Source organism: Chlorocebus sabaeus, chromosome 5, assembly GCF_047675955.1.
Source record: "Chlorocebus sabaeus isolate Y175 chromosome 5, mChlSab1.0.hap1, whole genome shotgun sequence".
Classification (NCBI taxonomy): domain Eukaryota; kingdom Metazoa; phylum Chordata; class Mammalia; order Primates; family Cercopithecidae; genus Chlorocebus; species Chlorocebus sabaeus.
Genome location: NC_132908.1, coordinates 1,271,675 through 1,285,923, shown reverse-complemented (window position 1 = coordinate 1,285,923; position 14,249 = coordinate 1,271,675).

The window sequence follows — 14,249 nt, the reverse complement described above, 5'->3', positions numbered from 1 at the left end:
ATTCCCACCCTCATTCATTCCCTCTCCCACTCATTCCCTCCCTTACTCCTTCATTCATTCCCTCCCCCACTCACTCATTCCCTCTCTCTCTCACTCATTCCTTGCCTGACTCATTCATTCAATCCTTCAATCACTCAATCATTCCTTCCCTCCCTCACTCATTCCCACCCTCATTCATTCCCGCCCTCATTCATTCCCTCTCGCACTCATTCCCTCCCTTACTCCGTCATTCATTCCTTCTCTCCCTCACTCATTCCCTCCTTCATTAATTCCCACCCTCCCTCATTCCCTCTATCACTCATTTATTCCTTCCCTCACTCATTTCCTCCCTCATTCATTCGTTCCTTCTCTTCCTTACTCATTCCCTCCCTCACTCATTCATTCCCTCCCTCCCTCATTCCCTCCATCACTCATTCATTCCCTCCCTCACTCATTCCCTCCCTCATTCCCTCCCTCACTCATTTCCTCCCTCATTCATTCGTTCCTTCTCTCCCTTACTCATTCCCTCCCTCACTCATTCATTCCCTCCCTCCCTCATTCCCTCCCTCACTCATTCATTCCCTCCCTCCCTCATTCCCTCCCTCCCTCATTCCCTCCCTCACTCATTTCCTCCCTCACTCATTTCCTCCCTTCTTTTTTTTTTTTTTTTTTTTTTTTTTTTTGAGACGGAGTCTCGCTCAGTCGCCCAGGCTGGAGTGCAGTGGCGCGATCTCAGCTCACTGCAAGCTCCGCCTCCCGGGTTCACGCCATTCTCCTGCCTCAGCCTCCCGGGTAGCCGGGACTACAGGCGCCCGCCACCACGCCCGGCTAATTTTTTTTGCATTTTTAGTAGAGACGGGGTTTCACCGTGTTAGCCAGCATGGTCTCGATCTCCTGACCTCGTGATCCGCCCGCCTCGGCCTCCCAAAGTGCTGGGATTACAGGCGTGAGCCACCGCGCCCGGCCATTTCCTCCCTTCTTCACTCATTCCCTCCCTCCCTCATTCCCTCCCTCACTCATTCATTCCCTCCCTCACTCATTCCCTCCCTCACTCATTCCCTCCCTCACTCATTTCCTCCCTCCTTCACTCATTCCTTCCCTCACTCGCGCATTCCTCCCTCCTTCACTCATTCCCTCCCTCACTCATTTCCTCCCTCACTCATTCCTTCCCTCATTCATTCATTCCTTCCCTCCCTCACTCATTCCCTCCCTCCCTCATTCATTCCCTCCCTCACTCACTCATTCCCTCCCTCCCTCATTCATTCCCTCCCTCACACACTCATTCCCTCCCTCACTTATTCATTCCTTCCCTCGCTCATTCATTCCCTCCCTCCCTCATTCCCTCTCTCCCTCATTCATTCCATTGCTCACTCATTTATTCATTCCTTCCCTCACTCATTCTCGCCCTCACTCATTCCTTCCCTCACTCATTCCTTCCCTCACTCATTCATTCCTTCCCTCTGTCACTCATTTCCTCCCTCATTCATTCATTCCTTCCCTCTCTCACTCATTCCCTCCCTCCCTCATTCCCTCCCTCCCTCATTCCCTCCCTCCCTCATTCCCTCCCTCACTCATTCCCTCCCTCCTTCACTCATTCACTCCCTCCCTCACTCATTCCCTCCCTCCTTCACTCATTCACTCCGTCCCTCACTCATTCCCTCCCTCCTTCACTCATTCACTCCCTCCCTCACTCATTCCCTCCCTCCTTCACTCATTCACTCCCTCCCTCACTCATTCCCTCCCTCCCTCATTCCCTCCCTCCCTCACTCATTCCGTCACTCATTCCCTCCCTCACTCATTCCTTCCCTCACTCATTCATTCCTTCCCTCACTCATTCCCTCCCTCCCTCATTCATTCCCTCCCTCCCTCATTCATTCCCTCCCTCACTCACTCATTTCCTCCCTCACTTATTCATTCCTTCCCTCGCTCATTCATTCCCTCCCTCCCTCATTCCCTCCCTCCCTCATTCATTCCATCACTCACTCATTTATTCATTCCTTCCTTCCCTCACTCATTCCCGCCCTCACTCATTCCTTCCCTCACTCACTCATTCCTTCCCTCACTCATTCATTCCTTCCCTCCGTCACTCATTTCTTCCCTCCGTCACTCATTTCCTCCCTCATTCATTCCTTCCTTCCCTCTCTCACTCATTCCCTCCCTCCCTCATTTCCTCCCTCCCTCATTCATTCCCTCCCTCACTCATTCCCTCCCTCACTCATTCCCTCCCTCCCTCATTCATTTCCTCCCTCACTTACTCATTCCCTCTCTCACTCATTCATTAATTCCCTCCCTCACTCACTCATTCCCTCCCTCCCTCACTTATTCCCCCCACCGCCTCCCACAGGGTCCCCAGCAGGCACTCCCCTGGCAGGGACCCGCAGCAGGAGGGGCGGCCACGCACCCTGGGTCCGCCTGCCCAGGAGGCGTAGCCGCAGGGGTGGGGGTCCAGGGCAGCAGGGGCAGCCTCCCCCAGACTCCAGGCCCTGGAAGCTGCACACAGCCCTGTCCCACCAAGACCAGCACGGGCCTGGCCTGGCTGTGCATCCCAGGCTCAGAGTCACCGTGGCCTGTCTAGACACCTGTTCTCCCGGCCCCCAGCCTTGAGGTCCTGGGAATCTGCTTTTTTTTTTTTTTTTTTGTGAGATGGAGTCTCACTGTGTTGCCCAGGCTCGAGTGCAGTGGCACCATCTTGGCTCACTGCAACCTCCACCTCCCGGGTTCAAGCGATCCTCCTTCCTCAGCCTCCCGAGTAGATGGGATTACAGGCGTGCAGCAGCACACCTGGCTTATTTTTGTATTTTTATTAGAGATGGGGTTTCACCATGTTGGTCAGGTTGGTCTCAAAACTCCTGACCTGAAGTGATCCTCCCGCCTCAGCCTCCCAAAGTGCTGGGATCGTAGGTATGAGCCACACCGCGCCTGGTTGAAATCTGCATTCTTTTTTTTTTTTTTTGAGACGGAGTCTCGCTCTGTCGTCCAGGCTGGAGTGCAGTGGCACGATCTCGGCTCACTGCAAGCTCCGCCTCCCGGGTTCACGCCATTCTCCTGCCTCAGCCTCCTGAGTAGCTGGGACTACAGGCGCCAGCCGCCACGCCTGGCTAATTTTTTGCATTTTTTAGTAGAGACGGGGTTTCACCATGTTAGCCAGGATGGTCTCGATCTCCTGACCTCGTGATCCGCCCGCCTCAGCCTCCCAAAGTGCTGGGATTACAGGCGTGAGCCACCGCGCCCGGCCGAAATCTGCATTCTTAACCAGCTCCCTGGGGAAGCCTGGCGGAGGAATATGGCCCTTTGGCTTCCTGGCATGGGCTAAGTTTCCAATGCCATCTTTCTGGCGAAGATGCCGGCACAGGGCTGTGTGGGGAGCTGTCAGCCAGTAAAGACCATGGTCGAAGGAAAGCAAGGAGAGCCATGGGCCTGGGCGGATCCCGCTCCAGTCTCAGGGACAGAGAGGGCAGGGCTGGCGAGGTGGGGGGTTTGTCATGAGTGGGGCTTGAGGAGACTGACTGGATGTGGTGTGTGGCTGGGGAGGGCCTGGGCCTGAACCTGTGGGCCATGGGAGCCATAGAAGGTTATGGAACAGGAGAAGCAAGACAAGGCCCTGGTTCCCTGTTTGTCTGTGGTGAGGGATTGAGGAGACATGGCTCAGGCGCTCAGAGAATTCTTGTCCTGGTGGGAAGTAGTGCCGGGAGGGGCTGGGGTTTGGGGAGGCTGTGGCAGGTGGGGGCGAGGGGGGCATGAAGCAGGCGGGGGGCGGGGGACATGGAGCAGGTGGGGGAGGGGGATATGGAGCAGGTGGGGGAGGGGGACATGGAGCAGGTGGGGGAGGGGGACATGGAGCAGGTGGGGGAGGGGGATATGGAGCAGGCGGGGGCAAGGGGCATGGAGCAGGCGGGGGCGGGGGACATGGAGCAGGCGGGGGAGGGGGACATGGAGCAGGCGGGGGCGGGGGACATGGAGCAGGTGGGGGAGGGGGACATGGAGCAGGTGGGGGAGGGGGATATGGAGCAGGTGGGGGAGGGGGACATGGAGCAGGTGGGGGAGGGGGACATGGAGCAGGTGGGGGAGGGGGATATGGAGCAGGTGGGGGCAAGGGGCATGGAGCAGGCGGGGCGGGGGACATGGAGCAGGTGGGGGAGGGGGACATGGAGCAGGCGGGGGCGGGGGACATGGAGCAGGTGGGGGAGGGGGACATGGAGCAGGTGGGGGAGGGGGACATGGAGCAGGTGGGGGAGGGGGATATGGAGCAGGCGGGGGCGGGGGACATGGAGCAGGTGGGGGAGGGGGACATGGAGCAGGTGGGGGAGGGGGACATGGAGCAGGTGGGGGAGGGGGACATGGAGCAGGTGGGGGAGGGGGATATGGAGCAGGTGGGGGAGGGGGACATGGAGCAGGTGGGGGAGGGGGATATGGAGCAGGTGGGGGAGGGGGACATGGAGCAGGTGGGGGAGGGGGACATGGAGCAGGCGGGGGAGGGGGGCATGAAGCAGGCGGGGGCGGGGGACATGGAGCAGGCGGGGGAGGGGGACATGGAGCAGGCGGGGGAGGGGGACATGGAGCAGGTGGGGGAGGGGGGCATGGAGCAGGTGGGGGAGGGGGGCATGGAGCAGGTGGGGGTGAGGGGGACATGGAGCAGGCGGGGGAGGGGGACATGGAGCAGGCAGGGGTGAGGGGGACATGGAGCAGGCGGGGGAGGGGGGCATGGAGCAGGTGGGGGAGGGGGACATGGAGCAGGCGGGGGAGGGGGACATGGAGCAGGTGGGGGAGGGGGGCATGGAGCAGGCGGGGGCGGGGGGCATGGAGCAGGTGGGGGAGGGGGACATGGAGCAGGCGGGGGAGGTGGACATGGAGCAGGTGGGGGAGGGGGGCATGGAGCAGGCGGGGGAGGGGGACATGGAGCAGGCAGGGGTGAGGGGGACATGGAGCAGGCGGGGGAGGGGGGCATGGAGCAGGTGGGGGAGGGGGACATGGAGCAGGCGGGGGAGGTGGACATGGAGCAGGTGGGGGAGGGGGGCATGGAGCAGGCGGGGGCGGGGGGCATGGAGCAGATGGGGAGGGAAGAGGCTCCCTCAGTTGTGCATCCTCAGCCCAGAAGTGTTCTTTGAGCAGCCTGCACTTGGCACACGTGTTTTCAAAGAGAGGGGACCTGTTGGGTCCAGCTTCCTAGGTACAAAAGAGAAACCGAGGCTTGGAGAGCGTGGGGGGTTTGAATCAGTAACTATATGATCCCGGGCAAGGCTTGTGGCTGACTGTGCCAGGCACGCGCCCACCTTTGCCGCGGTCCCCTTGGGAGGGGAGCGGGAAGTGTGATGAGGACCTCCAGTGTCCTGGGTGCCCCCTCTGGGGCCTGCTGGGGCCAGGCTCTGCACACAGGGGTTTGAGAGCAGAGGCCACTTCTCCCAAAGGAAGAGGGGCCTCTGCAGTAGAGTGAAGGTGGACCCTTACCCCGGAGCAAGCACAAAAACCAGCTCAGAAGTCAGCCTAGGACCAGGCGCGGTGGCTCACGCCTGTAATCTCAGGTCTTTGGGAGGCTAAGGTGGGCGGATCGCTAGAGCTCAGGAGTTTGAGACAAGCCTGGCCAACATGGTGAAACTCCGTCTGTACTAAAAATACAAAAATTAGCCGGGTGTGGTGGTGCACACCTGTAATTCCAGCTACTTGGGAGGTTGAAGGAGGAGAATCTCCTGAACATGGGAGGCAGAGGTTGCAATGAGCCGGGATGGTGCCACGGCACTCCAGCCTGGGTGACACAGCGAGACTCCCTTTAAAAAATTAAAAAAAAAAAAAAATCACACATCTGAGAAGGAGTTAATATCCAGGATAATAGGCCAGGTGGGGTGGCTTACGCCTGTAATGCCAGCACTTTGGGAGGCTAAGGCGGGCGGATCACTTGAGGTCAGGAGTTCCAGACCAGCCTGGACAACATGGTGAAACCCTGTCTTTACTAAAAAATACAAAAGTTAGCTGGGTATGGTGGTGTACACCACCCCAGCTCCTGGGGAGGCCAAGGCACGAGAATCGCTTGAACTCGGGAGGCGGAGGTTGCAGTGAACTGAGATCGAGCCACTGCACTCCAACCTGGGCGACAGAACGAGCTCCGTCTCAAAAAAAAAAAAAAAAAAAAAAAAAAAATCTGGGCTATAGAAAACCCCTATATCAATAAGAAAATGGCTCTGAAGGGCTGCGTGTGGAGGCTCACGCCTACAATCCCAGCACTTTGGGAGGCCTAGGTGGGCGGATCACCTGAGGTCAGGAGTTCAAGACCAGCCTGGCCAACATAGTAGAACCCCGTCTCTATTAAAAATATAAAAGTTGGCCGGGCGCGGTGGCTCAAGCCTGTAATCCCAGCACTTTGGGAGGCCGAGACGGGCGGATCACGAGGTCAGGAGATCGAGACCATCCTGGCTAACACAGTGAAACCCTGTCTCTACTAAAAAATACAAAAAACTAGCCGGGCGAGGTGGCGGGCGCCTGTAGTCCCAGCTACTCCGGAGGCTGAGGCAGGAGAATGGAGTAAATCCGGGAGGCGGAGCTTGCAGTGAGCCGAGATCTGGCCACTGCACTCCAGCCTGGGTGACAGAGCGAGACTGCCTCAAAAAAAAAAAAAAAAAAAAAAAAAAAAAAAAAAAATATATATATATATATATATAAAAAAGTTAGCTGAGCATGGTGGCAGGCATCTGTAATCCCAGCTACTCGGGAGGCTGAGGCAGGAGAATCACTTGAATCCAGGAGGTGGAGGTTGCGGTGAGCTGAGATCATGCCATTGCACTCCAGCCTGAGCGACAGAGCGAGACAGCGTCTCGAAAAAAACAAAACAAGGCCGGGCACAGTGGCTCACACTTGTAATCCCAGCACTTTGGGAGGCCGAGGCAGGCGGATCACGAGGTCAGGAGATCGAGACCATCCTGGCTAACATGGTGAAACTAAAAATACAAAAAATTAGCCAGGCGTGGTGGTGGGCGTCTGTGGTCCCAGCTACTCAGGAGGCTGAGGCAGAACGGTGTGAACCTGGGAGTTGGAGCTTGCAGGGACCTGAGATTGCACCACTGCACTCCAGCCTGGAAGACAGAGCGAGACTCGTCTCAAAAAAAAAAAAAAAAGGCAAAGGAAAAAATCACTCTGGTTCCTGCACCTCCAGCCAGCCCGGATGTACCCCACTTCCTCCTCCAACTGAGGACATGTCCTTGACTCTCTGGGGGTCTCCCCTGCAGCTCAACCAGCCAGGATGAGGGTTACAGAAGATACTGCTCAGAGACTGTGACCCGATCCTACCGTGTTCTGCAGGGCTCCTCCCGAGCTCCCTGAGGGAACCCCCTAACCACAGAGGCCTGGGCCCTCAGCCTCTGACTGGCCCCAGAGAGTCTAGGGGTGTCTTGGTGTCTTCTCGTCTCAAATTCCCCAGGCTGGGAGGCTGGGTGGGGAGAAGGTGCAAAGCCCGCTCCCTCCCTCCTGACCGTGCTGCTTCCTGGGTGGCGGTCACCACGCTCACAGGTCCTCATCCGCTAGAAGAGTGGTGCGGGGGGAGCAAAGTCTGGGCCGTTTCCGTTTCCCTGTGCCGTGACCTACAGCTTTGATTTTCTGCGCTCCCAAAGAGGTGGGCCTCAGTGAATGCCTGTCACTGCTAATCCCCAAATGGATCACCTCTGTCAGCGAAGACAGAGGCCGGGACCAGACTGGGGTGAGAGATGGGTCTGCAGTCCTGCTCCTGGCCGGCACAGTTGGAATGACTGGCGTGAGCGCTGCAGAGAATAAAGAGTGCGCCCGGTGCAGTTGCGGCAGCCCCGGGAAACCCGGGCAGGGAGAGTCCGGCCAGGAGCCAGGGCCATTTTGGCCCCCAACCCTCTGAACCAGACGGAAAAGCCCACAGACCGGGGTGCGTGGGCGTGACCTTCCCTCCTCCCACTTGGCCCTGCGTGCAGCATTCTTGTCCTGGTGCACGTGGGCGCGTCAGATACCCTCCTCTCTCTCCCCGACTGCAGCCTGTTCTGCCTCTGATAGATGCTGCTGAGACCAGGACCCCTTGGACGGGGCAGGAGTGGCCTGCCCGTGCTGTGTTCCCTCCACGTCGTCCCTCTGCCCCAGCCTCACTCCTGCACACCTGTGCTGCTTCCTGCCTCCAGGCCTCTCCCTGAGCAGTGCCCCACCCGCATGCCCCGCCCTCCCACCCCAGCCACCCCGTGGCTCTTTCCAGCATCCTCTAAATTGCAGCCCTTGGCTGGACACAGTGGCTCACGCCTGTAATCCCAGCACTTTGGGAAGCCAAGGTGGGTGGATCACTTGAGGTCAGGAGTTCAAGACCAGCCTGACCAACATAATGAAAACCCACCTTTACGAAAAATACAAAACTTAGCTGGGTGTGGTGGTGGGCATCTGTAATCCCAGCTACTCAGGAGGCTGAGGCAGGAGAATCGCTTGAACCCGCTGGGTGGAGGTTGCAGTGAGCTGAGATCACACCACTGCACTCCAGCCTACGTGACAGAGAGAGATTCCGTCTCAAAAATAAATAAATACTAGATTTAGAGACAGGGTCTCCCTGTGTTGCCCCAGCTGGTCTCAAATTCCTGGGCCCAAGGGACCCTCCTGCCTCGGTCTCCCAAAGTGCTGGAATTAGAGGTGTGAGCCACTATGCATGGCTAATTTAATATAATTTGACTTAATTTTAAGAGAGTCTCACTCTGCCTCCCAGGCTAGAGTGCAGTGGTGCAATCCTGGCTCACTGGAGCCTTGACCTCCCCAGTCTCGAGTGATCCTCCCACCTCAGCCTCATGAGTAGCTGGGACTACAGACGTGAACCATCACACCCCACTAATCTACACCCCGCCAATTTTTGTACCTTTTGTAGAGACTGGATTTTACCACGTTGCCCAGGCTGGTCTCAAACTCCTGGGCTCAAGCGATCGTCCCACTTCGGCTTCCCAAAGTGCCGGGATTGCAGCATGAGCCACTGCGCCTGGCCCACTCTATAATTCAACATTTTTATTATTGTTTTAGTTTTTTTTTTTGAGACGGAGTCTTGCTCTGTCTCCCAGGCTGGAGTGCAGTGGCGCGATCTCGGCTCACTGCAAGCTCCACCTCCCGAGTTCCTGCCATTCTCCTGCCTCAGCCTCCCAAGTAGCTGGGACTATAGGCACCTGCCACCATGCCCGGCTAATTGTTTGTATTTTTAGCAGAGACAGGGTTTCACCGTGTCAGCCAGGATGGTCTCGATCTCCTGACCTCTTGATCCACCCGCCTTGGCCTCCCAAAGTGCTGGGATTATAGGCGTGAGCCACTGTGCCCAGCCTAATTTTTGTATTTTCGTAAAGACGGGGTTTCACCATGTTGGCCAGGCTGGTCTCGAACTCCTAACCTCAGGTGATCCACCTACCTCGGCCTCCCAAAGTGCTGGGATTACAGACATGAGCCACCGCACCCGGCCCAACTTCATGTTTACTCTCTGTTCTTTTCAAGACAACAGAGGCTCCCCGAATGTGTTTATGCTGGGCCAGCACCGTGCTGGGGTAAAGGAGGATCCGTTCCTGCCACCACCTCCGTTCCGGGCTGACAGGCTGCTGGGGAGATGGTCGGCAAGGTGGGAGTTGCTGCAGAGCCAGAGCTACACTATTGTGAGGACGGTGGAAAAGGCCCCAGCACGCTCACAGGTCCGGGCAGGCTTCCCGGAGGAGGTGGCGTTGAGGTGGGCGTGAAGGTTCCAGGACGCAGCAGTGAAGGGTGCGGTCAGAGAGAGTGGGCCAGGGGGTGCTTTGGAATGGCCAGGCTGAGGGCTCAGGGGGTGGAGCTGCCTGAATCGAGCCCAGCAAGGAATTCAGACTCTCGCCTGCGGGCAGAGGGGCACCAGAGTAGGGTCTTCATAACACGAGTGATTCGCGTTCTGCTTGGGTCAGAGCTGTGGAGCAGCTGGGAGGGGCGGGACCCCTGGGGGAGCCTGTCAGCCGCACTCCTGTAGAAATGTGGGGTGTGGGGGCTCGGTGGTGTGGACAGGGCCGCGCAGAGAGGTGGAGGGAGGGGTACCTGGGACTCAGACGTGCGGGGAGCGGGAGGGCAGGGGGAGTCCAGGGTGACCTCCTGGCTTAGTGTTTGGGTGGCTGGGGGATGCCAGGTCTGCAGGTCTGGGTGGCTGGGGGTCGGGTGGGGAGCTCAGGTTGGGTCCTGTTGGGCTCCAGGAGCCTGGGACCCGGTGCAGTGTAGACTGTCCCCGCTGTGCAGGTGCGTGAAGCCCCATGGGGGAGGCAGCCAGGGAGGGGGCGGGCAGAGGCAAGAAGGCTGTGCGGGGACCCAAGCGACGGCAGCAGGGGTCAGCAGAGGGGCCTGCAGCGGGGTGGACGCTGGAGCAGGAGACCAGGGGAGGTTGGTCAACAGGGCTGAACAGACAGCCAGCGGGGCAGAGAGAACTGCGGGAGGTCCGGTGGGACCCAGCGCATCGTGTCCGCCCAGGCGGGGCACTGAGTCAGTCGGCCTCCCGGGCTGCCTGCCGCCCCCTGGTGGCCCTGCCGGGAAACGCTGGTGCCTCAGGGGACACAGCCATGGCCCTGGAGTGGGGGTGTCAGTGTAGGGCTACCCCGGGGAAGGGCTCAGCGCCGAGCCTGTCGGGACCCCTCCAGGGACGTCGGATGCCTGAGCCCAGACCCCGCCTGCCAAGTGGGCTGTGCTTGTGTTGGGGCACAAAGGACACACTTTGGCCAAGACAGTGGGGCACTGACTGGTGTCTGAGATGTCTGAGGCAGGGCAGACAGACCTGCAGTCACTCCTCTACAGAGTCACACACGGGGCATCTGGTCTCTCAGCCCTCACCCCACCCAGCAGGAGGGGCATGGGGAGGCGGGGCAGCAGGTTGGACCAGGTCTCCTGACATGGGGCTGCAGCCAGGCGGGGCTGGGCTCCTGGGATTCCCATGTGCGTGGACGGTCGGTTGGATGCTGCAGCCGCCATCTGAAGCCAGCTTGGGAAACTCCAGCTTCTTAGCAAGGAAGCCTGACACTTTTTTTTTTTTTTTTTTTTTTGAGACTGAGTTTCGGTCTTGTTGCCCAGGCTGGAGTGCAATGGCGCGATCTCGGCTCACTGCAATCTCTGCCTCCTGGGTTCAAGTGATTCTCCTGCCTCAGCCTCCCATGTAGCTGGGATTACAGGCGTGCAGAACCATGCCTGGCTCGTTTTTGTAGTTTTAGTAGAGATGGGGTTTTGCCATGTTGGCCAGAGCTGGTCTCCATCTCCTGACATCAGGTGATCTGCCCACCTCAGCCTCCCAAAGTGTTGGGATTACAGACGTGAGCCACCGTGCCCGACACTCCCCGCTCCGCCCCGGGCACTGTTAATTTTTTTTTTTTTTTTTAAACAAACTTCAGCTTCTTCGATGGGCTTTCAGGGCTACAGAAATCGCTCACATTTACACCCGCTTATGTACGTGTGTGTGCTGGAGCAGATGTACACAGATGCGCTCACTTGGTGCAGGCATTTCGGGGTGTATTAGCTACACAGCATTTCTTAACCTTTTGGAGGCTCGGGTAATGTGGCTCTGAAACGTGTTCCCTGGGTCGTGCCCTCTTGTGGATCCAGGAGAGCAGGGACATTTGCCTGTGCGTTCACTGCTGTATTCTTGGTGTCTGGAGCAGTGCCTGACCTGTGGTGGGTGCTTAGTGAGTTATCCGTGGAATGAATGAATGAATGAATGATGAACCAGCCAGAACCATGGTGGCCGTTGACTGGAAATGTCTGGATTCCGTTGGCTGAATCAAACAGACTTAGAGCTTGAGAGGGAAAAATTATTTCACTTGGTAAATAAAAGTCCTCTCTGCAGGACTAGACATGAAAGGAAAAATAAAGAAAAAAGTTCTACCTTTGCCCCCGCGGTTCTCAGGTTTCACCTACCGCGGTGAAATACGCTGCAGGTCACACTCGTAGGTTTGGCCACTGGCCATCCAGTAGTCCTCCCACCCGGGGACACAGGGGTGCGGTGGGGGGGGACCCAGTGAAGGAGGCAGGGAGCTGGGGCAGCCTGCTGTGCTGGGGGAGAAGAGGAGGGAGCCCTGGGGGACAGACAGAAGGACCATCGAAGGAGAAACCCTGCTGGCCTTGGGACCTGGAGGAAAAACCAAGGCCCATGCTCCTGGTGCCGGGATCAGGCAATTGGACGGAACCTCTCGGATTCCCCGGTGCTGTGAAATCCACTTGGGGCCATCACACCCTTCGTTGCCGTGTCCCCTGGCAGGACTTGAATGCAGGGTGAGCTGGGCACCTTTCCCAGGGTTTGCTCTGGGTCCTGGTCTCCCGTCAGTTCCCCTGGAGCAGAGCCCGTGGCAAGGATTCTTGTTCGGGGGTGTCTTCCTGTCCCTCAGCACCGAGCTTACCCGGTCTGTGGCCTCCTCCCACCCCATCTCCGGATACACTCCTGTTCAAATGGTACCTGGTCTTCTTCTGTGTGAGAAATTTCTCTGGGCAGTCTGCCCAGGAGGGGACACAAGTACCCCTAATGTCACTAAGTGTGGCTAAATTATCTTCCAAGGTGTTGGTACACTCTTGTCCCCTCCTCAGTAGTGGCTCCCCAAAGATATGTCCATGTCCGAGTTCCCGGAACCTTTGTGTCTCATGTGGCACATGATGTGATTCAGTTAAGGGTGCTGAGAGGAGATTATCCAGGTGGGCCCTGAATGGGATCTTATACGTCTTTTCAATAAGAGGGGCTCGCCGGGTGCGGGGGCTCATGCCTGTCATCTCAGCACTGGGAGGCCAAGACGGGCAGATCGTGTGAGGTCTGGAGTTTGGGACTAGCCTGGGTCACATGGTGAAACCCCGTCTCTGCTAAAACTACAAAAATCAGCCAAGCGTGGTGACCTGGAATCCCAGCTACTTGGGAGGCTGAGGGTCAAGAATTGCTAGAACCTGGGGGGCGGAGATCATGCCATTGCACTCCAGCCTGGGTGACACAGCGAAACTCCATCTGGAAAAAAAAAAAAAAAAAAGGGTTCCACAGAGGGGACGCAAACAGGAGGGGACAGCGTGGCCATGGAGGCAGCAGGGAGTGGCACAGCCATCATGCCAAGAAGACAGGATAGGACATAAACACATAAATAACTTCCATTGTTTTAAGCCACCATGTTTGTGGTAATGTGTTACAGCAGTGGCAGGAAATTAATACATCCACACAAGGGTTCCCCTTTCTCAGGCTAGACACGACGGCTCACACCTAGAATTCCAGCACTTTGAGAGGCCCAGGTGGGAGGATCATTTGCACCCAGGAGTTCGAGACCAGCTTGGGAAACAGTGAGATCCCATCTCTACAAAAAACTAAAAAGAGGCCAGGTCTCCGTCTCAAAAAACAAAACAAAACAAAACAAAACAAAACAAAAACTATTTTGAAATGGCCCTGCAAAGTCATCTTTTGTGGGGGGATATATGCATCTGTAAAGAAAAGGCTGGGCGCGGTGGCTCACGCCTGTAATCCCAACATTTTGGGAGGCCGAAGTGGGTGGATCACGAGGTCAGGAGATTGAGACCATCCTGGTTAACACGGTGAAACCCCGTCTCTACTAAAAATACAAAAAAATTAGCCGGGCGTGGTGGCGGGCGCCTGTAGTCCCAGCTACTCGGGAGGCTGAGGCAGGAGAATGGCGTGAACCCGGGAAGTGGAGCTTTCAGTGAGCAGAGATTGCGCCACTGCACACCAGCCTGGACGACAGAGCGAGACTCCGTCTCAGAAAAAAAAAAAAAAAAAAGAATTTTAGGCTAGGTGCGGTGGCTCACGCCTGTAGTCCCAGCACTTTGGGAGGCCGAGGCGGGCGGATCACGAGGTCAAGAGATTGAGACCATCCTCATCCTGGCCAACATGGTGAAACCCCATCTCTACTAAAAATACAAATACTAGCTGGGCGTGGTAGCGGGCACCTGTAACCCCAGCTACTCAGGAGACTGAGGTAGGAGAATCACTTGAACCTAGGAGGCGGAGGTTGCAGTGAGCCGAGACCATGCCACTGTACTGCAGCCTGGGCGACAGAGCAAGACTCCATCTTAAAAAAAATAAATAAATAAAACAAAACCCTTCTCTGCTACAGCACTTCAGCCCTTGGGATTGGCACACTGACCTGCCAGGCATCGGACTGTGGCTACCCACAGGTTACCCACGATTTCTGTCTGACCTGGCTACAAATAGGCCATTCCCAGGATCCCCTTCTTGGGTCCAACGATTTGCTAGAGTGGCTCACGGAACTCAAGGAAATGCTTTATTTACTATCACAGATTTATTACAAATGACATGTAAGCCAAGAAGTATTCGA